Source organism: Chlorocebus sabaeus, chromosome 11 (assembly GCF_047675955.1).
Source record: "Chlorocebus sabaeus isolate Y175 chromosome 11, mChlSab1.0.hap1, whole genome shotgun sequence".
Lineage (NCBI taxonomy): Eukaryota > Metazoa > Chordata > Mammalia > Primates > Cercopithecidae > Chlorocebus > Chlorocebus sabaeus.
The window spans coordinates 95,034,955-95,059,307 of record NC_132914.1 but is presented as its reverse complement, the minus strand read 5'-3'; the positions used below and the strand labels follow the sequence as shown (position 1 = coordinate 95,059,307).

Sequence of the window (24,353 nt, the reverse complement as noted above, 5' to 3'; positions counted from 1 at the left end):
ATAATAACTGCCAGGCTTTTGTAAAGGGCAGTTGTTACCTCAAATCTGAAGTATTTATCATATCAGTCTCTTTCCTATTTGAAACCTTTCAACGCCTTCCCTCTCCTCTTAGGAAAAAGTCCAAAGCTGTGTTCATAGCTTACAAGGTCCTTTGAAACCTGGATTCTCCTCATTTCTCTAATCTCATGTCTTAAAATCCCCCCACCTGGAATCTATGCTTTGGCTCCCTGCAGCTCCCTGATTAGGCCAACAGCTCCACCTGCTCTCTCTTCTCTTTCTTGGTGTCCCTCTTCCTCTGTCTTTCCTTCCTCCAGTCATTGTTCTTCTTCTAGAATGATCACTCCTTCCCCAGTTATTTTACCTAGCTTATTCCTATGCAGGCATGAGGCCTTTGCCTGGACATCATTTTCTCCAGAGACTTTCCCTTATCCACGGGGTCTCCCCAGTCATGTGCTCCCAGAGCTCCCTGCGCCTCTCTAGCATAGCTTTTACCGCACTGCATTGCGATTGTCCGTTTACTTGACAATCTTTCTCATTATACAGTTTGAACCATGTCTATTTTAATCAACATTTCATTTCTAGCACACATCACATAGTAGGAATGCTCAAGGCCTATTGGTTAAATGGTCTAATGATGACAGAAATGATGAAAAACTTCACGGTAATTCTCGGAGTCTAACTCGGTCTTAGCCATGTCCTCCTTTGTTGGTTTTTTCACTCTCTAGGGGTGACCAGGCCTTCCTATCAGAGGCAGAGGAGAAGAGAGGGATGTAAGGGCCATGGTATCTTTAGAGAAGGCAGGGGGATCATTTCTAAAATGGAGTCCCTGTTCTCTTAACTGTCCATGAAAGCAATAATGGGAGTTACCAACATATGTTTAACATTTTAAGGGTCTTATAGAAATCATATAAATGCCCACGACAAGACTGCATAGGCTAATGGCAGAAGGTGTAGTCTGTATATGATAGACAATAGTGTGTTCTGTTTCTGCTTCTTTCCCTAAAGAAACTGTTGCGGGGAATGCACTTCTACTTAGAGGCAGATATGGCCAAGCAAACCGAAGAGTTTGTGTCTCTCTCTGATGGAGGTATTTAATTACTGGCATGCTTCCCAGTCTGTTCTTCCCCTGTCTGAGCAAATTTAGAAGCCCAAGCCAGCATGGAGGTATCATATGGACCGCCCAGACTGTGTGAGCAAGAAATAGACCTTGGTTGGGATAAGCCATTCAGGTAAGTTTAATATTGTTAGTTATACTAGCAAAACCAGTTTATTTTGACTGATGTACTATTTTGTACTTCTTTGAACCTCCACGGCATAGCATGGTACTTGGCACAGAGGAGATATCAAGCATTTGTTGAATAAGAAAACGCATGAGTGAATGAATAGAAAATAATTAACTGTGAAACCATGTAATTGCAGACCATTGCAAATCAGAAAACAGACTTTGAGGATTAAAAATATAATAAGTGAAATAGATGCCTCCAGACATTGCATTACAAAGTCTTCTTATTTCTTGCAGCAGGAGTAAGTAACTTTGCCAATAGAACTCAGTTAAAAACATAAGTCTTTTATAAGAAACTTTGCTCATAAATCTAAGCACTTTGATTATCTCACTTATGAATGACTTTCTCTAAAATATCAGGAAGGTAGGATTCATTGATATTGGTCTTAGCTACTCAGTGGGATTTAAAACTCAATAATGAATCCAGGAAGTGGTTTGCAATTCACTTGATCAAACAAAGTCTGTCCAATAAGTGGTATTAAATCAGGTGGAGACCAATTATCAGGATCTTTTTTCAGTAGACCTTTGTGACTGCATGAATATATTCTCACCTGGTTAGAAATAATAGCATGGCATATGCTGTTATGTGCCTTTGCTTCTGCATTTACAAAAGCCCACAGCCTAACATCAATACTGGAGGCAGGGTCTTTCTTTTCTGGTACATTGATTTTAAATTAAATTAACTTTGATCTTTAGGTCATCTCCCAGATTCCAAAAGCTGAATGCCTCATTAATGGTGAAAACAGTAGGAGTAAATGTATTGGAGCAGGTTGAACAATTTAAATACTTTGAAATGCAACTAGTGCAAAGTAAGAGTATTGCAAGCTAGCTAATTAACGGTTATTTCCAGTCATGCTGATGAGGAAAAACTGCTTGAGCGGGTGATTCTTGGAAAATAGTTGGGATCTTCCAAGCTCCTCTCTTGCCCTCTGTTCTTTGGGTCCTTCTGCTGTGCTCACACAAATTTCATTGTCCACTTGAATCATGATGGTCCCCATCTATTCCCACAATATTCTCCACTTTTTGGAAGGCTGTATTAGTTATCTATTGCTGCATAACAAATTACTCCAAAATTTAGTGGCTTAAACATTTATTTTCTCATAGTCTTTGTGGGTCAGGAATCTGAGCACCGTTCAGTTGGGTCATCTGCTTCAGTGTCTCCCACAGTCTGCTATAAAGGGGCCAACTGGGGCTGCAGTCACCCTAAGACATGAAAGGAAATCTGCTTAGGGAAGAATCTACTTTCAAACTCAATCATGTAGTTGTTGGCGAGATACAGCTTCTTGCGGGCTATTGAATTGAGAGGTTTCAGTTCTTTGAGGGCTGTTGGCCAGAAACAGCCCCAAGTTCCTTAAAACATAGACATATTCATAGGGCAGCTCAAAACATGATGAATTGCTTCATCAGAGCAAGCAAGAAAAAAGAGCCAGAAGAGAAAATGAGAGTGAGAGCGAGAGAGAGAGCTGGAGAGAAAGAGCAAGAGCAAGATGGAAGTCACTAATTTTTATAACCAAATTTTGGAAGTGCTATTCCACCACTTTTGTTATATTTTATCCATTAGAAGTGAGTCACTAGGTTCAGCCTATATTCACAGGAAGTGGATTTCATGGGACATGAATACCATCAAGTGGAATCATTGGAAGCCACCTTAGAAGTCGGCCTGGCATGAAGAGCAAATGTGTGCTAGCAGAAAGCACTTCTTAGACTTTTTCCTTTACTACAGCTCATTAGAAGAGGAAAATGAGGCCGGGCTCCGTGGCTCAGGCCTGTATTCCCAGCACTTCGGGAGGCCGAGGCAGGTGGATCACTTGAAGTCAGGAGTTCGAGACCAGCCTGGCCAACATGGTGGAACCCTGTCTCTACTAAAAATACAAAAATTAGCCGGGTGTGGTGGCGGGTACCTGTAGTACCATCTACTTGGGAGGCTGAGGCAGAAGAATTGCTTGAACCTGGGAAGTGAAGGTTGCAGTGAGCTGAGATCATACCATTGCACTCCAGCCTGGGAGAAGAAGCAAGACTCGAGACTCTGCCTCAAAAAACAAACAATCAAAAACAACAACAAAAAACAGGAGAATAAACAGATATGTATGATTGAGGCAGCTTTCTGAAATGAAGAAAATTCTTTGATATGTTTTAACTTAAAAATTAAAGAATACACACACACACACACACACACACACACACACACACACACACACACATATACCCAGAAGAAGGATTTCTGGGTTATATGGCAATCCTACTTTTAATCTTTTAAGGAACCTCCTTATTGTTTTCCATAATGGCTGTACTCGATTACCTTCCCACCAACAGTGTACAAAGGTTTCCTTTACTCCACGTCTTTGTCAACACTTGTATTTATTTATTTATTTATTTATTTATTTATTTATTTATTTATTTATTTTTGAGACAGAGTCTCACTCTGTTGCCCGATCTGGAGTGCAATGGCGCGATCTCAGCTCACTGCAACCTCTACCTTCTGGATTCAAGCAATACTCCTGCCTCAGTATCCTGAGTAGCTGGAATTACAGGCTTGCACCACCACCACGGCTAATTTTTTTTGTATTTTTAGTAGAGATGGGGTTTCGCCATGTTAGCCAGGCTGGTCTCAGACTCCTGACCTCAGGTGATCCACCCATCTTGGCCTCTCAAAGTGCTGGAATTAGAGACTTGAGCCTCCATGCCTGACTCTTCTTGTATTTTTTATAATAACCATCCTAGTTGGTGTGAAGTGATATCTCATTGTACTTTTAATTTGTATTTCCCTGATAATTACTGAAGTTGAGCACCTTTGCCTATATTTGTTGGCTATTTTTATGTCTTTTTTGGAGAAATGTCTATTCAGATTAATTTCCCATTTTAAAATAGATTATTTTAATTTACTGTATTTTTTGCTATCGAGTTGTGTAAGCTCCTAATATATTTTGGATATTAGCCCCTTATCAGATTCATGGCTTACAAATATGTTTTTCCCAATTTGTAGGCTGCCTTTTTATTTTGTTGATTGTTTTCTTTTCTGTGTAGAACCTTTTTATTTCATGGTAGTGCCACTAGTTTGTTTTTTTTCTCAACTGATTTTTTGGTGGGATATCCAAAAATAATTGCCAATGTTTTATCTATGTTTTCTTCTAGGAGTTTTATAGTTTGGGTCTTACATTTAGGTCTTTAACTCATTTCTAGTTGATCTTTTTGTGTGTTCTAATGTAAGGGTCCAATTTCATTCTTTTACATGTGGATATCCAGTTTTCCCAGCACCATTATTGAAGAAGCCACCCTTTACCTATGTGTCTTCTTGGTTCCTGTGTTAAAAATTAATTTACTGTATGTGCTTGGATTTATTTCTGGGTCTGTATTCTGTTCTCAGCAATCCCTCTTCTTAGTATATATCCAAAGGGTATGAGATCAGCAGCTCATAGAGATAGCTGTGCTCCCATGTTCACTGCAGTGTTATTCACAGTAGCCAAGATATGGAATCAGCCAAAACATTCATTGACAGATAAATGGATAAAGAAATTGTGATACACACACACACACACATATCAATATATATACATTGGAATATTATTCAGCCTTCAAAAGGAAGGGGATCTTGCCTTATCCAACAACATGGATGAAACGTAAGGATATTATGTGAAAGTGAAATAAGCCAGACACAGAAGTAAAAATACTGTATGATTTCCCTTATACAGAGAGTAGAATGGTGGCTACCAAGGGCAGAGGTGTTAAGGAAGGGGGTAATGGAGAGATGTAGCTCAAAGGTTATAAAGTTGCAGTTATGTGGAATGAATAAGTCTAGCAACCTAATGCATGGCACATGACTCTAATTAAAAATATTTTATTGTATACTGCAAATTCACTGAGAGAATAGACACCAGGTGCTTTTACCACATGCACACATGCAAAGGTATCTATGCGAGATGATGATTATGTTAAGTAGCTTGACTGTAATAGTCATTTCACTATGCCTATGTATAACAAAACATGTGCATCTTAAATATACACAATAAAAATTAAAGAATTTTTCATTTTACTTCATCTATCCTATAAAAGTTACTACATATACTGTACTTATTACATTCCAGGGGTTCTTCTGAGTTCTTAATATGTATTAACTTGTTTTATTTTCTCACACACACAAAATTCTACAAAAGATTATCTCCATTTTAAAGACTGGGAGACTGAGGGGAAGATAGGTTCAATGAGTTGCTCAAGGTTACTCACCTAGTTAATGAAAGAATCAGGATTCAACCAAAGCAATCAAAGTCCAAAGTCCAGGTTATTATGTATTATATTTTACTTCCTTTCTAGAGTGTTTTGAATTACCTGCCGTTATGGGCTGGATTGTGTGCTCCTGAAATTCATATGTAGAAGTCCTAATCTCTAGTACCTCACAATGTGATTATACTTGCAGAAAAGCTTTTAAAGAGCTAATTAAGGTTAAATAAGGTCATCGGGGGTGAGTCCTAATCAAATAAGACTAGAGACCTTCTAAGAAGAAGAGATTAGAACACAGACACACACAAACAGGGAAGCCCATGTGAAGACAATGGAAGATAATGGCCATTTGCAAACCAAATGGAGGGGAAGGCAGAAAAAACACTTCCAACATCTTGGTCTTGAACTTCTAGCCTCCAGGACTGTGAGGAAGTACATTCCTGTTGTTTAAGCCACCTGATCTGTGTTATTTGTTATGGCTGTCTTAGTAAACCAATACACCTGCCATCAGGAATATTAATATCCCAGGATGGTGTGCCATTTTCTGTCTGTGCTTTCCAGTATCCCCTGGTATGCTCCAGTTTTACTAGTGTGGGTGTTATGGAAAGCTCTTGGGATTTGGCAGCCAAAGCAAGAATTATCTTTAGCATGCAAAATTAGGCAAGCCCCATAACTTCCCTGTAAAGTGGATCTAATAACCTCTACCTCACAGGGCTGTTGAGAGGATTAATGAGATAATGTGAAAGTGCCTGGCACAGTAGCTGACATATATTAAATCCTTAGTAAATGTCATTTATTCCTTAAACAGCAAGTCACATGTTCAAGTAATTACTGAAGACATAACAGAAGCTTGCCCCTTGTTCACTCTTTCTCTATGTCCATGCAGTCCTAGAAAGAGATGAAAAACATATTCTCAGTTTTTCTTCAGTGCAGGCATTCTCTATATTGGTTCATTATAGTTGTTCTTCATCCTGGTCCAGACCCTTACTACCATTTTCATGTAAATGAAAAATTTCAAGAGAACTCTAAAATGGCCTAGCTTGCCATCTTCTATGAGTTCTTTCGACTGGAGATGATTCAGAAAAATATGAATCATCTCCAGAAAAATTACTGTAAGAACGACAACAAAAATTCCATCAGAATGGGCTCCAGTTTCATTCAGCCAGGGTCTACTGAGTACCTAATGTGCAGGCAGTAAGCTACTTCCTATAAACTGTCACTAAACAACTAATACAATAAAGGCAATCTCAACTTGCAGCAAAGCCAGAATAGGTATAAGAGGGAAGATCTTGATTCCCTGGCATTTTATATTGATCAGAGATCACATTTGAAACTGTTTTCAATTGTGGACACTCTTTTTAAATATATGAACTTACAAAGGATATCGTGTTCACTGGATGGTGAGAAGTCTAGATAAAAAAATTATTTAAATAAATGGGGACAATGCATCAGAAGGTAAAACCTAGGGAGAGTATTTTAAGTGTTTTAAATTCTTCAAATTCTTTCACTTGGAAGGTCTCATTTCTGTTGCTCCTGGTAACAAAACTGCAACTAATAGTGAGGCGTAATTCAATTAAGAAAAACTAAAAATTTCTGCTATGGACTGAATTGTAGCTCCTCACTCCCACCCAACCAAATTTATATGATGAAGCTTTAACTCTTGATGTGAGTATGTTTGGAGCTAGGGCTTTTTAAAGGTAATTAAGGTTAAAGGAGATCATAAGGGTAGGATCATAATCAAATAGAATTGGTGGCCTTATAAGAAAAGGAAAACATCTCTCTCAAGAAAAGTCCATGTGAGGACATAGTGAGATGAGAATTTACAAGCCAGGAAGAGGACCCTCACCAGGAACTGAATCAGCTGGCGTCTTCATCTTGGACTTCCCAGCCTTCAGAACTGTGAGAAAATAAGTTTTGCTGTTTAGCCACCAAGTCTATGTTATTTTGTTATGGCAGCCCAAGCTGCCTAAGGCAATGTCTAAAAGCTAAAATTGAATGATATAATGAGCATTGAATGAGCAGGGCCCTAGATGAATGTGTGTTAGGGCACACTATAGAAGGAATTTCCAGAACGAATTAGAGGTTGGAGTGGCTGACTTTTATGGTTTCTTTCGCCTCTGAGATTCTTTAATTTCCAAGCCTTCAAAGCCAGATAGATATAGAACCCCAGATTCCTCTGCTTGTATTGCCATCTTCTCACTTTAAGGAGGATAGAGACTTGACAAATTGGTTTCGTCTCTTGTGTCAACTCTGATTACTTGGCAGTGGCTGCCTGGAACACTGTTTTGAGAAGGGTTTTGAAGCCATAAGGAAAAAAATCCATCATAGAAAGAGCTAATATTTATTGGACACTTGTCATGTACCAGGTCCTATTCTAAACCTGGTATTTGTTTTAATTTACTTTATACTTGCCACAACTCTAAGAGGTGAATTAATATGAGCATTTTTTTGTAAGAATGTCAAGACACAGACCAGCAACTACTCAAAGGTCACATGACTAGTAAATGGCAACATCAGACCACCTACCCAGTAGTTTGACTCAAGAGCATGCCAATAACATCACACTGTAATATCTTTCCCACAACCCATTTGCAACGTTTATCATGAGTGGTAGGGGATGAAGAGGTATGTGCTTGAAAGGCAATCAGGATCTACTTTGGAGGAAGCTCAAACTAAGACAAGTAAGCATAAAATATGTTGATTTGAATGCTGTAGTTATTCAGACCCAAATCAGAAAATGTTCAGACTGCTTAATAATTGAATAACAGGTCTGTCCTTGGTAACAATAAATTACAAGGAAGCTGTGTCTGGAATTCCATGATTTCTTCCAAAATTCTTTTTGGAGTTATGTTGTATTAATTCATGCTATGATGGGTGGTAGGAATAGGTAACACCAGTTATTAAACCATATTTCTCTGACTTTGCAGCTATCCATGATTGCAGGAACTCCAACTTCCCTCTTAATCTAATTCTCCCTTCCAGATATCTATTTATAGAAGTATGCTAGCAATCACATATGCTCAATAGTTGCCCCACACACCTCATTCCTTTCATTAGCTCTCCTCCTTTCTTGCTGTAGCTCCCTGTGACAGTATCTTCTTGAGTTTTTTCATGCAATCTCTTGTTCAGGATGCTGATAGCTGCAAAACTATTTCCTTTTTCGTCTTGTCACCTAACTGTGTCTCCTGAAGGTAATGCTATTGTCTTTCTCTTCTGTGGTTTAGATTTGCTTGATTTCCTCAGTTAACCATGTCTGTTGAATACTCTATCAGTAACCCCCAAATCTGACACTTAACAGTAGATTTTTCCCTATAGACAAGCACAGCCCTTTCTCCAATTAACTCCAAAGGATAATTCCCAATATCTCATGTCCCTCAGTGTCTGGCAGATTTATGAGAGACAGACGAATGGGAGGCACTGGCTTATAAAATAACCTTTGCAAGTCAAGCATTCATTGTGAATACACCTGATTTTTTACATGATTTGAAGAAAATTCCATGTCTCTCCCTGCACAAGTCTCAATGTGTCTCATTTTCGAATTTATTTAAAATAATACTTTCTACCAAATTGGCCTCACGAGCCCTGTATTATTTCTCTTTCCAAAATGTCCTTGTGTTCTCTTTATTATAAAGAAGGCTAAGGAGAGATGATAAAAATCTACAATTCTTTTTTTTTTTTTTTTTTTCTTTTTTTTTGAGGCGGAGTTTCGCTCTGTGGCCCAGGCTCGAGTGCAGTGGCCGGATCTCAGCTCACTGCAAGCTCCGCCTCCCGGGTTCACGCCATTCTCCTGCCTCAGCCTCCCGAGTAGCTGGGACTACAGGCGCCCACCACCTCGCCCGGCTAGATTTTTGTATTTTTTAGTAGAGACGGGGTTTCACCGGGTTAGCCAGGATGGTCTTGATCTCCTGACCTCGTGATCCGCCCGTCTCGGCCTACAATTCTTGATCTTACATTTTAAAATACAAAATGTCAAAACCAAATAAAGTAGGTCAAGGCTTCTCCGCATTTAGCAGACACTAGTGCTTGTCCATATCAGTAAATATTAAAGTTGATAGATAATCAAAAGTGTGATATCTTTCTTTAGTATAAGAAAATATTATCAAGGGGCTAACATTCTATTTTTATCTTAGTCAAAGAAATGGAACAAATCCAACTATATAACTTTATTGCTTATGAATTTATAGATGAGTATTTTGTACATTTAAATTAAGGTACTTTATTTTGCATTTATTTGGACAATGAGTAATAGTTAAACACATTCAACTCATTAATTATCAGCGAAGTCTGTTCAAATATAGCCTGTGATTAAGTTCATGAAACCTTCAGGGGTTTGAAGCAATATTTAAAATTCTCATAGAACAAAATGGAAGAATGTGCAAGAAGGAATAATACTTGAATTCAAGACTAGAGGTATCTGGGGAAAACTGTAAGTCTTTGGTTTATTTTTAGATTGAAGGTTATGAATATCTTCCATTATTCTGGGACATAATAATACTCAGTTGGACAAACATAATAAAATGTGTAAGTAGAATTAAGTGATGGTGCTACTATTCCTTCCAATAATAGCAACTCTAATATCTAGGATACATGCCTTGTTTCTTTAATGAAGAAGAAAAATGAAAAAACCTCTGAAGCAGGCCAATACTATTAATATAATGAATAATTTTTAAAAATTCACCTCACTAATATCAATGAATGATTTTAGCAACTACTTGCAGGATAATGAAAAGTTGCTGTTATCAGTTAGTAGAGAGAGGCATGGGGTTGAAGGACTTCATCCTGGGAAAGAAGATTGCAACCTGAAGCCTCAAATCTTTCATATCCTTCCAAATGTGCCACCTGCCTCCTTAAAGTTTGAGAAGAAAGTTGTAGTGATACCTATGTGAAATTGGAATTTTTCCGTGATGAAGATGTCATCTGTATCTAATCCTGGAACCATTAAGAACCTGATTCCCTAGAGTTCATGCTGTTATGGCCAGTCAACAGCAAAATCCAATCCTTCAAAATAGGGAACATTGAGTTTGGAGGAGTTGCTCCACCATTTCCAGGGCACTGACTGGTAACCTTGCTCTGAAAGCCATTCATGCCCTAGAAATGCTTGACATTGGCTTTACATCCATGATCCTGCATCAATTTCTGGTTTGAATGTAGGACTCCCTGAACCCATGTCTCTGAGTGTTTGCAATGGGCTCATCCCGCATCCCTTCGGCAGTCTCTAATTTAGACTCTAGTTGTGTCTCAAGTACCCTGGCTCTGTCCTTAGGCCTATCAAAACTTTATGTCTGTCTATATTCTTCCCTGGTAAAAGAACTTCCTCCAACCCCTAACCAACCACCTGCCATTTGACATCAACATTCTTCTAATCTGAATCGTGGGTTCTACATCTGCTATTTGCTCTGTGCCACCCTCTTGTTCACAGGAAGAACAACCCTCCCTGGAATGCAGGTTGACCTCTTGTGTCTGAAAGCACTCCTTCTGATGCATTCATTTTCCTGATCTCTTTCTCTTTGGTAAAATGAAAATTAAATGTACAAGATTTATTAAAGGTGGTGGCAGTGATAGGCGAGGAGGAGGAAGAAGAAAAAATCATACAGGAGGAGATTGCTTTCAATGTCACTAACATAATAATTCATAATTCATGTGAAATGGTTAACACCTCTTGCTAAAATGGAAGCTGATGGAAGAGTCCATTTTTCTCTTATCAACTCTCAGACACCACTTCCTCTTCCCCCAATAAGTGACTATTACATCAGAGTTTTAAAATGTCCCTTTCTAAACTAAAATATCAAGAAGCCAGATTTGACTCTCTCTCTCTCTCTACACACACACACACACACACACACACACACACACACACACACAGTGCTTCTATGTGTATATCTGTATCTAACTATATCTATCTGCATCCACATATCTGTATCATATAGGTATATCATATAGAGATCTCTTAATCTATCTATAGTCCTTTGCAGCATATATTTTATATATATATATATATATTTGACATCCCTGCAATATATACATTGTACATATTGCAAAGAGCACAGAGGTCAAGTGCACTAAACTATGTGTGTGTGTGCATGTGTGTGTGTGTGAGAGAGAGAAAGATGTTCCAACAGTTCTGTGAGCTGTTATAACAAATTATTGAACCTGAGGGGAGGATTATGGGAACCCCTGATTTGTAGCTAAGTTGGACAGAAGTGTGGATACCCTGGACAACTGGTACTTCTGACTGGCAGTAGGGCAGTCTTTTGGGACTGAACCCTTAACCTATGAGATCTGTCTTAACTATGTGTAGTCAGTGTCAGAATTGAATTAAGCTATAGGACACTCAGTTTGTGTCCGGAAAGTTAGAGAACTGGTTGGCACAAGAAGAAAAATTCCCATGCCTTTGGTATCAAAAGTGTTGTGAGCAGAGAAATAGTTTTCTTTTAAATATAAGAACTTGCCAATGTAAAAATGTAACTTATACATTTAATTTTCATTTTACCAAAGAGAAAGAGATAAGGAAAATGAATGCATCAGAAGGAGTGCTTTCAGACCCAAGAGGTCAACCTGCATTCCAGGTAGGGTTGTTCTTCTTGGGAACAAGAGGGTGGCACAGAGCAAATAGCAGAAAAAGAAAGAGAGAAAAAAAACTCCTGTTAGAATGGATTTAAATTTCTGTCATCCTGAAACTTTTACAAGTTAGGGAGGCTTTTTTTTTTTTTTTTTTTTTTAAAAAGCACCTAAAGTTATAAATAATAACTTAATAATCAGAATCACTATTTAGAATTAGAATAGAAATCCAACAAACAATAGATTTTTAAAAGCTGACAAATACCACAAACATCACGAAAAATAACAATGTTTATATTACTCAACTGCCTGACACAGCTCTATAATATTTTTAGCTGCATATTCTCTAATTGTTTCTTCAAATGACTATAGTTTTGAAATGTAGTTATTTCTAGGGAAAATAAAAAACAATCATCATTTCAGCAATATTGATTAATATCTGTTTTTATTGTTAATAATTTAGAAATTTTAACACTAATTACTGGCACTATCTCACAAATTTAAGAAAATTATTATCATGTTGTGTTATATATGAGCTATTACAGATGTACCCACTATTTATAATACTGGTATGTGATAAATTCTCTTTTTTACTGTCACCATCAAAAAAAAATCTTTGTAACGTTTGTGATTGCAAATACCATATTATAATGAATATGTTTCTGACGGGAGAGAAATTCTGTTCTGATAGACATTAATGAGAAGTAATTGCCCCCTTTTCAATTTTACATGTCTGCTAATAAATTTTCCACAGACTAGCTCCTGGTTCCACACAGTTGCAACCTGTTTCCCCTCCAGGATCCCACATTCTTCCTGTGCCACTGGACATGCTCATATCATGGTGATATGGCCCTTGGCCCTGCACCTTGATGTCATGAAGCTAAATGAGTTAGTGCAATGAATGGTAGAAGTGTGCCTGGAAGCCATTTCATCAACAGAAAGACGAGCAATAACTTGATTTCACACAGAGGGAACTGAGCTACACAAATACATCCACTAAACACAAATTAATGTATGATTAATCCCATTTTCCCTTAGTCAGATTCCCAAATTACCTGCCGCTACATCAACAATATCTGACTTGAAGGAAAGTATGACACAGCAGAGAGTGGAGTGGAAAGAAACCATGGCCTTCAGTAATTGTGGTAGTTATTTCACTTTTGCAAATTTTACACATTTACAGAATCTTGGAAAAGGGGTAGTGCAATTGAAGATTTCCAAAGTTTCAGTTTCTTAGCTTCATGGTAAATCCAACTCTCTTCGAGCCGGCATCTTCCTGAGTGCTTAGGAAAGATGGGAAGCTAAGCTCCCCCATAAAATGCTATTGATGATGACTTAGCATTTAGAGACTGTTCTTTGAGAAAAAGCATTATCAAAGACTAGAGATAAATCATACTTAGTAATTAGGGTCCCAAAGCAAGGTACCATACAGACATTTCTCATGTCAACTGATGGGAATGTCATAGAACACACTACAAGAAAAATCCAAATGGGTATGTTAGTATTCCCACAGATCTAATTTCTTATTGGGGAGAAACAGTATTTTACTGTCAGACACAAAGTGTCTTATTTATAATTCATTGAATATTATGACACAATAAGAAATATATATTTGGTCTCTGTCTCTTGTTCTGACACAAAGCTTCTAAAACCTTTGCAATTTCTTGAGTGATGGGGTTGACAAAAATGTCTCACACAGAGCTCCTAAATCCTTTGGAAATTTTTGGGTGACATTAGAATCTCTTGTTCTAATGAGATGACTCTTAGTGTGCTCATAAATAGCTTCAAGAGAAGAGCTGGTCATCAGAAAGACCAAACCATTATTAGAAATTTGAAACTGTCAGCCCCATTCCCTATCATAGGAGGAGGAAAGAGGAACTGAAGATTGAGTTAATAGTCAATCATACCGATATGATAAAGCCTCCAGAAAAATCCCTAAACGCTGGAATTTGGAGAGCTTCTAGGTTGGCGAATGCACCCATGTGTCAGACGGGTAGCATACCCCAATCCATGGGAACAGAAGTTTCTGTTCAGGACCCTTCTGGACATGACGCCATATACCTCTTCATCTGGCTGTTGATTTGTAGCCTTTATAAAATACTTTGTAATAAAAGTGTTTCCCTGAGTTCTGTGAGCTGTTATAACAAATTATTGAACCTGAGGGGAGGATTATGGGAACCCCTGATTTGTAGCTAAGTTGGACAGAAGTGTGGATACCCTGGACAACCAGTACTTGTGATTGGCAGTAGGGCAGTCTTCTGGGACTGAACCCTTAACCTATGAGGTCTGTCTTAACTATGTGTAGTCAGTGTCAGAATTGAATTAAGCTACAGGACACTCAGTTTGTGTCTGGAAAGTTGGAGAACTGGTTGGTACAAGAAGAAAAATTCCCATGCCTTTGGTATCAAAAGTGTTGTGAGCAGAGAAATAGTTTTCTTTTAAATATAAGAACTTGCCAAACAGGCATGGTGGTTCATGTCTGTAATCCCAGCCCTTTGGGAGGTTGAGGCAGGAGGATTGCTGAGCCCAGGAGTTTGAGATCAGCTTGGGCAACATAGCAAAACCCCATTCCTACAAAAAAACACAAAAATTAACCAGGGATGGTGGCATGCTCCTATAGTCCCAACTACTCGGTGAACTGAGGCAGGAGGATCATTTGAGCCCAAGAGTTTGAGGCTGCAGTAAGCTATGATCATACCACTACAGTTCAAACTGGACGACAAAGTGAAATACCCTGTCTCTTGAAAAAAAAAAAGAAAAAGAAAAGAAAAGAAGAAGGGAAAAAAGAATATACTTTAAAACATTTATAGTTTTTATCCTTTAGTATAGATTTCAGTCATTCTCAAATTCTGCTGTTGTCTGTAAATCCTCTGGGCAAGTGACTGAGCTTTATGGACACTACATCACTAGTATAGTCTTTAGTCCTGATTTTAATGTTCAAGTTGGGCTAAATGAGGGTAAATAGCCTCTATATAGTATTCTGTCTTAATAAGACTTATTTGCTGGGTATGCTGCAAGTTACAGAAAGATAACATATTTCAAAGACTGAAAGAATCACCTGTATTGTGAGTACACTATTTGCAATAACTAAAACTAGACATTCTGAACTGAAAGCTTAAAAGTATAGTGGGCTCTTCAGGTGGTACATAGAAACTAGAGCAAATGAAGGAAATGATGACAATAGATCCCAAAAACTGATGAATATGCTCTATGACAAAATTTAAACAAGATTTAAAATGTTAATTATAAAATCTATGATGGTTGATAGTGAAATGAATTACTTTTCTATTATGAAGGAGATACACAAAAACACCAAATCACTGTAAGAAAAAGAGATTCCTTTATTGAATAAAGCTAAGTGTGAGACGTATGGGGAGTCATGAAGTCAAGATCCTGACTCTGAGTGTAAAGAAATAGAAGCATAAGCTACTACCACAGCATTCCAGAGGATATGCTCTTGCTTCTCGAATGCTTACCTTGAGTTATTGAAGGAATCATGTTTGCTTTATATACGTATCTATTTCTTATGTGCATAATTAAGAATTTGTTAAAGAAATCTAGGGCTGACAAATCCCATAAAGAAGTTACCTAAATTCTTTTTCTTTGGGATAAAAATATCTCTAGGCTGCTGCTGGTGCTGGGGCCCGAGGGGTCCACGTCGGAGGAGGGCCACAGGAATTGAGCGAGTGACAGACGCACCACCCATCAATGCTGCAACCTTGTAGGGCCTCCATGGACCCTCTACATGAGTGTAGAATGAGCCAAGCAGACTCAAACACAGCAGCTATTCCACATGCAGTGGAAGATATTCAAGCAGACGACAGATGGATATCTCAGCACAACAGATTTGTCCTGGATGGTAAAGACAAAAAGCCTAATGTTCTGTTTGTTGGAGACCCCATGATGCAGTTAACGCAGCAACATGAGTTATGGCGAGAGCTTTTTTCCCCATTTCACGCACTGAATTTTGGAACTGAGGAAGATACAAGACATGTTTTACAGAAACGAAAGAGTAGAGAACTGGAGAATATTAAACCTAAGGTCATTGTTGCCTGGGTAGGAACAAACAACCATGAAAATACAGCAGTAGAGTTAGAAGGTGGGATCAAGGCCATCATTCACTCTATCAATTTATCAATATAAGGCAACCACAAGGCAAAATTCTTGTATTGGAAGTGTTACCTTGAGGTAAGAAGCCCAACCCTTTGAGGCAAAAGGTGAACTAGCTTCTCAAGGTTTCCTTGCTGAAGCTTGCCCATGTGTAGGTCCTGCATACAGATAGGGGCTTCATGCACCCTGACACTGCCGTCTCCTGCCATGAGATATTTGATTTTCTGCATCTTACAGGAGAGGGCTATGCAAAGCTCTGCAGAGCCCTCTATGAACTGTTCGTGCAGCAGATGGAGGAAACACCCAAGGAGAAACAAACCACCATTGCCTGACTGGCTCCCATCAGTGTTAATCTCTTCCCAGCTTCCTTGATCAGTTACGTCATTGGTACTACAGAATTCATCTTTTTCTCAAGGCATGTTGCATTGCAGAATGTTCCTGGATGTTCGCATCTAGTGTTTGAAAGGGTAGAGGGATTTACACTGGTCCTACATGTAGAAGGTTTAGCCTAGGAAAAAAAATTAGCCTAGGAAGATTGTTGTTTAAATTTATATGAAACCAGAAGGAGACTTTTTAGTTGTATGTGTGATGCATTTGTTGACTTATCACTGTTTTTTCTAGGACAATATCAAGTCCAAGTACTGAACAGTATGAAGATTTATTTCTTGGCCTCGCTTTCTGTGGGTTATATCATATATAATAATTATCAGAATCACACCTACTTGGCTTAAAAACAGATTTTTATTCTCATTTTTAAAGATCATAATTTAGCCTTTTTTCTTATTTTGCTTTATTCATATGTATCCTCAATATTTTCTTAACATGTAGCAACAGATTGAACATGCTTGCTATTCAAATATGAGAGATACTATAGTTACAAGGGAATTTGTTCCACTTTCTTAATCCTTCCTATGCTTAGCAGTGAAAAACAAATTTTGCCCCATGCGGGGAATCCTTTGGAAGGTTTTTTGTTTCTGTTTGTTTGTTTTTTGTTTAGACAGAGTCTCATTCTGTCACCCAGGCTGGAGTGCAACAGCATGATCTCAGCTCACTGCAACCTCTGCCTCCTTGGTTGAGGCGATTCTCCTGCCTCAGCCTCCGGAATAGCTAGGATTACAGGCACCCACCACCACACCTGGCTAATTTTTTTGTGTTTTTAGTAGAGACGGGGTTTCACTATGTTAGTCAGGCTGGTCTCAAACTCCTGACCTCAGGTGATCCACCCGCTCAGCCTCCCAAAGTACTGGGATTACAGGCGTGAGCCACTGCGCCCAGCTGGAAGGTATCATTTTTATGTGGCTAAATATCATGTCTATAATAAACCTATGCCTGCAGTCTTTCCTCTTCTCTGAAATATTAGCCCCCACGTCACTCTTATGCTATTACCAATGTAGAACTGATTCTTTTGTGGTGTTCTGCACTGTAGAGTCTGCGTAGTGCTGCCCGTATTCAGAGTTCTGGTATGTTTTGTTTGTTTTCCCCTTAAAATCTGTTATAGTTTCCTTTTTTGGAAAAAAACAAAAAACAAAATGAAAAAAAAAAAAACTCTGCTTCCCATTCCATAATACCTGCCATTATTTCAAGTGTTGTAATATCCCAAGGTATATATTTTATTTTTTTAATTGACTTTGTTTTTAAATTAAAGCAGTCCAGAAAAGTTTGGTCTTTTCCCATGAGGAAACAAATAAAACTGCTCTTCATAATACCCATTCTGCTTTTATCCCACCAGTTTAGTAAAAAAGAACCAGATTTGTTTAACTTTTAAGGTTTCTCATTAACGTACCTTCACCTGAGATTTTCCTTCAAGAGAGCTCTTTATGATCTTAACATTTGCTTGAGCTACAAGAACTGCCATGTGAAAATAAATAATGGGACAATAGATGGTATATTGTTCAATATACCTGCAGAATATGTATAAACTGGATGTACAGACAGATATTGTGAACTAGACCAGGTGGGTATTGAAGTAACCCATCAAAATGTGCTCTGCAGTGATTCTGCTTAATGTTCAAATTCAATAGCTAAGGTGTATGTGTTATGTTCTGCTCACAAGGCAAATGGCAGTGCCTTTGTGTGCTGGAGGAGGGGTTGCTGATTGGTGCTAAAACCCACTTCTGATTGAGAGGGATAAAAGTTGGGCTCAATTTTTTCTAGTCAAGACTCCTTCTAGATTTGTTTTGTTTTTGTTTTTTTTTGTTTCTAAAAAATACATACTTTAAAAATGTATCATGTCTTCATTAATAACAGAATACACGTGGTGCTCACTAAATTTGTTTACTATGTTAAAATTTCCTTTTTATTTTTAGTAGTCCAGGTTCTTGAGTTTTTCAAGACAGATTGTTGTTGTTGTTTTAACTGAGGTACAGTTGTATAGGAAGGAGAATTAAGCCAGAATTTTGTGTGTGCAAAGACAATTTCCTATCCAGATCTTTTTCTGTTTGTCAGAGAGTGAGAGTATGGTCCAAATAAACCCAACTGAGCATGTGATTTTAGCTTTTCTCTTGACGGAGGATCAAATATCCCTTTGTGAGCTGGGCTTCCGCTTCTTTGCTTATGTATGTAAACTTCAAATATCGCTACATTCTAGATCTACCATAGCTATTCAGGCAACAGTATTCTAATAGCCAGCCTTTAAACAAAAATCTGCCTCATTACTAATGTGCAAAAAAACAAAGATAAAAATAGGTCTAATCCTAGGTAGAAAAGACATTTTTCCATTCTTCAATATCTCTAGAAAAGGAGATTCAGAACCATGCTAAGACAGAATTTCAATACTTACATTGTTCTCATCAAAGATAAATTCATTCATCTAACCATCTTACAGAGTAATCTTCGTTCTTGTTTTGTTCTTTCTATAAAAAAAAATAAAGATCAACCTGTTCATAAGTTTTTGCACCTAACTATTCACACAATTTTGCTAAACTCTCTCTCCAAGTTCTGCATTTTCTTTTCTGACCAGAAAAATTCTATTTGCTTTGATGTTTTGTCACGTAATTCTTAATTCATCTTTTATGATTCTTCTTTTAATTTGATCCCTCTTTAGTTGTACAACTCAGTTTAGCTCATCGTCTATAAAAATGTATTGCATCAGTCAAGAATATATTTGACTGCAAGTAACAGAAAACCCTAACACATAATTTCTTAAACGGGAAAGGGATTTGCTTGTCTCATGCAATAAAAGCATGGGGGTAGGTAGTAAGGGCAGGTTAGTAGTGGCTCAAGATGTGATTAAAACTCCATCTGTTTCCCCAAGAGTATTTCCCCCTCTGCACGAGTCCTTCTTCAGCATGTGTATAATCTCATGGTCACAAAATGGATGCTGTACCTCCAGGCTCATGTTCATGTTACATGCAGAATGATGCAGAAAAAGACTACAATCCTCTCACAAAGTAGTGGAATCGGTTTCCTTACCCATTGAGTCTGGTTTGGCCTTGTGACATGCCATGACCAACAGAATGTGAAGGAATCAAAGATATTCCAGCCACAGGAAGACTTTTAAAATCTGCTTTGGTGCCACCAAAACAGCCTGCTAGAGGATGAGAAACCATGTGAGGCAGAGACTGACTATTCCAGATGAGGCTACATTAGACTGGTGACCCCTCACCTGACCCACATCTCGCCACAACACATGTGTGAGCCAGCCAAGACTGTAAGGGCTGCCCAGCTGAGCTCCACCTAACTTGGTGACCTAAATAATTGTGAGTTTTAAGCCGCTAAGTCTTGAAGTGTGTTTTTACGCAGCAAAAGTTTACTAATACAGATGGGCTCTTCAGAATTGCACAATTCCCACCCCATCTGCACCTGCAGTTTCCTTGAACTTAAGGAATGTATTTCTATTCTGGCTGAATGCTTACCTCTCATTCTTCATTAGTAGAAATTGAGTGGAGCTGTTGGCTTCTTTCTGCTGAACTCCTTTCAGCAGAAAGGAGTCCTTTGGACAACCCAACAATGAGCCCAAGCGGCTTTCCCTTGGGTATGTCCTACACATGACCTCACATTTTTAGCTCAGATTAATTCTGGAGGAGCAAGCTGCCTAGCACAGTCACCCCTTCTTCTCTTCAGATGTTGTTGTGGGTGAAAGATCCCAATATAGTATCCCACAAACTTAGAGGATAGTTATCAAGTTCTCTGAATCATCCTAAATTCCCTCTCTATTGGCTTGAGGTGGAGGTGGAAGTACCCCTCCTACACTTTAGTAAATGAGTGAGACTCACGACACAGCAGCTGCCTCCAAAACTCCTCTGCAATCTCCAATAATCCAACTACTGCTACCCTCCTTGGGGTGCTGGGCTAAGAATCTTTTTTTTTAAGAGACAAGGTCTCACTCTGTCACCCATGCTGGACTGTGGTGATGAGATCTTAGCTAATTGCAACCTTGAACACCTGGATTTCAAGTGATTCTCCTGCCTCAGTCTCTTGAGTAGTTAGGACCACAAGTAGGCACCAGCATGCCTGACTATTTGTGTGTGTGTGTGTGTGTGTGTGTGTAGAAATAGGGTCTCACCTCTTGCACATGCTAAGAATCTTTTAACAGATTTTAAAAATAACATTCCTTTCAAATTCCACATCATGGTTTCTCATCTCACATCAGAATGTGACACCAATTTCCATTTTATCATCCTGTACGCTGAGATAAAGTAGCCCCCACATGCAGATTTTAAGTTTATTAGCAAATACTAGAGTCATTTTGGGATAGAGGCAGAGAGGGGAGGAAGTTAGATAACTGCTTTTCAGAACTCAGAACTGAATAGAAAGCAAGCCATGTCTCAATTCAAATTTTAATCACAAAACTTTAAATTCACTTGAACATCATCCTTATCACTTGGGATTCAAAGCTACCTGAAGGACTATAAACAAAAGGTAATGAATGCAAGCGAAGAGGTGTCATAAACGTTAAGACGATTCCTGGTGGGGTGCGGCAGAAAGCAGCTGCCCTACAATGTCTGTTCTGATTTAACATCTTCATTCATAAGCCAGAATAGGGAACAGACAGCGCACTGATGAAATTCACAGATGGTACTCATTTGGGAGATATTATGAATACCAGGGATATCAGAGAAATGATACAAAAGGACCTAGAGAAGGAATAACAATGAGACTTGACTTTGAAAATGCAAAGTGATATGTCAGAGTGTAAAAAAGGAAATCTTCAACATTTAAATAGCAGGGAGAAACTGGAAGTCAATGTTTAAAGTAACATCAAGTTAGATAATGGAATGAAAATTAAAAATGGAAACTTTGAAATACAGCAGTGAAATTACTAGTATATCTTTTAATCTTCTTGAATCACTGAAAGCTTAATTAGGTATCCTTCCGATGTGCTCCTATATCCCTATCTTGTCACATTGTTTTTATACATTACATTTGATTTGTTTATCCTTCACTCCAGACTTTGAGCTTCTTGAACACAGAGACTGCATTACATTCATCATTGTAAACCTGGGGTCTACCTCAGTGATGAGCACATGAGAGGCACTGGATAAATACTTCCTGAAGACAAAAATGAACTACTTCCAATAGTATCTTTTTGTACAGAATGCAATGATGCAAAATTATCTGGTAACATTTAGATTTTCAGAACTCTATAAGTAAAGAGGAAGGATTATGAAGAGTTGGCAATAATAGTAATACCACCTTTCATTTGTATAGGTTTTTCATAATTATTGTTTGAAGAGAAAAATATAAAGACTTTAGATCTTACATTTAAAAGAGACAGAGAGGGCCAGTCATGGTGGCTCATGGTGATTTGGGTGGCTGAGGTGGAAAAATTGCTTGAGGCCAGGAGTCGGAGACCAGCCTGGGCAACATGGTGAGATCCTGACTCTACAAAAAATAAAAAATTAGCCAGGTGTGGTGATGGGTTCGTGTTGTTCCAGCTACTTGGGAGACTGAGGTAGGAGGATCACTTGAGCCCAGGAGATGGGGGCCTCAGTGGGCCATGACTGCACCACTGCACTCCAGACCAGGTTACAGAGCAAGACCCTGTTTCAAAAAATAAAAATATAAAATATAAATACATAAATAAATACAAAATAGAGAGAGGGGGCATTCTTTACTATAGAGAACACATTTGAGAATTATAGATACTGTCTGATTTGTGGAAGATACTTATGTCAACTTGAACATTACATTAGACATGCAAAGCATGTTAGCATAGTGTGCAGTAGGATACAGCAAAATGCAGAAGTTTATAGCAGTGGTTTACTGAGTATGGCTTAGGAACCTGTGTTGGTCTCCAAAACTCTTTTAAGGGGTCCACAAAGTCAAAAGTATTTTCATAATTATACTGAGATGTCATTTGCCTCTTTTACTCTCATTCTTTCTTGAATGTACAGTGGAGTTTTCCAGAGGCTAAATAACATGTGATGGTATCACCCAATGACTAGTGGAATGTTTGCTTGTATATTCTTGTGCTTTACATTGTTCACAGCTTGAATTTCTAATACAATAAATATTCATAGATGTAACACACACAAACAAAAACTTTCGGGGACCCTTAGTCATTTTTGATAAGGTAAAGCAGTCCTGCAACCAAAAGAGTTGAGAACTGCTGGCTTAGAATTCATACTTCCGGGTCAAACATAGATTGAAATCCCCATTTTACTGATTTCTCAGTTATTTACCTTTTATATGCTCTCATGTCCTGGGCATAAGATGAATATTTACCTCATGGAGTTGTTGTGAGAATTAAACAAGAAAATACTAGCGAAGAACAGAGCTCAGTGCCAACTCCTCAGTCAAGGCTTAATAAGTAGTTTACCATCATTGTAAAGGAATGAAAACATGGTGACTTTCAGGAGCACTTTTATGACCCTTTGGAAACCAGGTTTCCTTTGCAGTACCCCATTTATCCTCCAAGGAGAGCAGAGGAGAGAAGGTGAGAGGGCAGAGTCTTCATTCCCCTTCTTGCCTAGAAATCAATGAGAAATAGATGATTCTGCTGCTTCTGACTTCTGAGGGCGTTGATTCATTAATTTCAAACCTGTCTTTGGTAGCGCCTGTGTGTAAATCAGAACATGAAACAGATGATGTCTCCCCTCTGGTGGTTAGAGCAGGAAAGGGCATCAATTTCAAGCAGGAGGAGCAAAGGGGCTCCATGCTTCTTAGCAATGGGCTTTACAGAGACACATCCCTGCCATAGACAACAGTCCCAGGTGGAGAATATCAAAGATCATACTTTTTCTTTCCTTAGAGGAAGTTGGTTCCTAAGGACTGCTGCATTCAAAATAGTAATATTAATACAAATATTATAAACTATAAGGATAATCAGATTTACATTTCTCTGACATTTCCCAATGAACACTTCCATTTGCATAGATCTCAAATATCAGAGCTGGAAGGATCATGGTGATTATTGGAACTAAGCCTCCAATATAGAGATGACATGAAGAAAACGGGACTCAGAAAATTTAATTGACTTGCCCAAGATTATACAAATAATGAAAGAACCACGGTCTTATTAAAACTCATGATAACTTTACGTGCAGAGTGGATATTGTCTATTACACCCAATTTGCAGGTGAGAGAACTGAGACAAGTTAAACTATTTCCCCAGAGTTACCTACTGAGTAAGTTGCATAGCCAGGATTCAAGTCCACGTCATCCGAGGGGACTTCACAACGTTATCTTCAGCATTACTATCATATTTTCAGGGACCCCTACTTCCTAGAAAAACAACTGTAAGGAATAACACTTCAGGAAACACTGCTAGAAGCACAAATGTTACTATCCTTGCCCTTCTTTCTCCCATCAAACATTTCAGTGCTGCTATACCCTTATGTAGCCCTGTGCTGTCTCAAGAGTTCCCAGTGTGTCCCTAGGCTTTTAGAAGCCTGCATACTGGGCAGAATGGGAAAATTCATGAGAGATGCTGATACTACTGAAGAATTAGATGCCTCAGGCAGAGCTGATGACTCTGATCCAGGAAGCGCCAAAGGGCTGTCTTGCTCAGAGCTAGTTCCTCTACCATTTTGCTGCTGTAGTGGATATCTGTCCCCAACACCTATTCATTTACATTACACTTTTGAAGGGCACACAATAGACATGTAATTTTGTCAGGGTGATGCTTTTCATATAAATATAGATTAGTTCCATATTGAGATCAGAAGAAATAGGGTTCTATGGTAAAAGCTACAGTCGTGAGCAATTGGAGGGCATTGAGTATCAAGGAAAGTCTTATTGTATTTCC

The 24,353-nt window shown here is 38.4% G+C and overlaps 1 pseudogene; it reads left to right on the top strand.

Moving 5' to 3' along the window:
* Positions 1-1,022: 1,022 nt before the first annotated feature.
* LOC119623840 (platelet-activating factor acetylhydrolase IB subunit alpha2 pseudogene) lies at positions 1,023-18,901 on the top strand (annotated as a pseudogene).
* Positions 18,902-24,353: the final 5,452 nt, after the last annotated feature.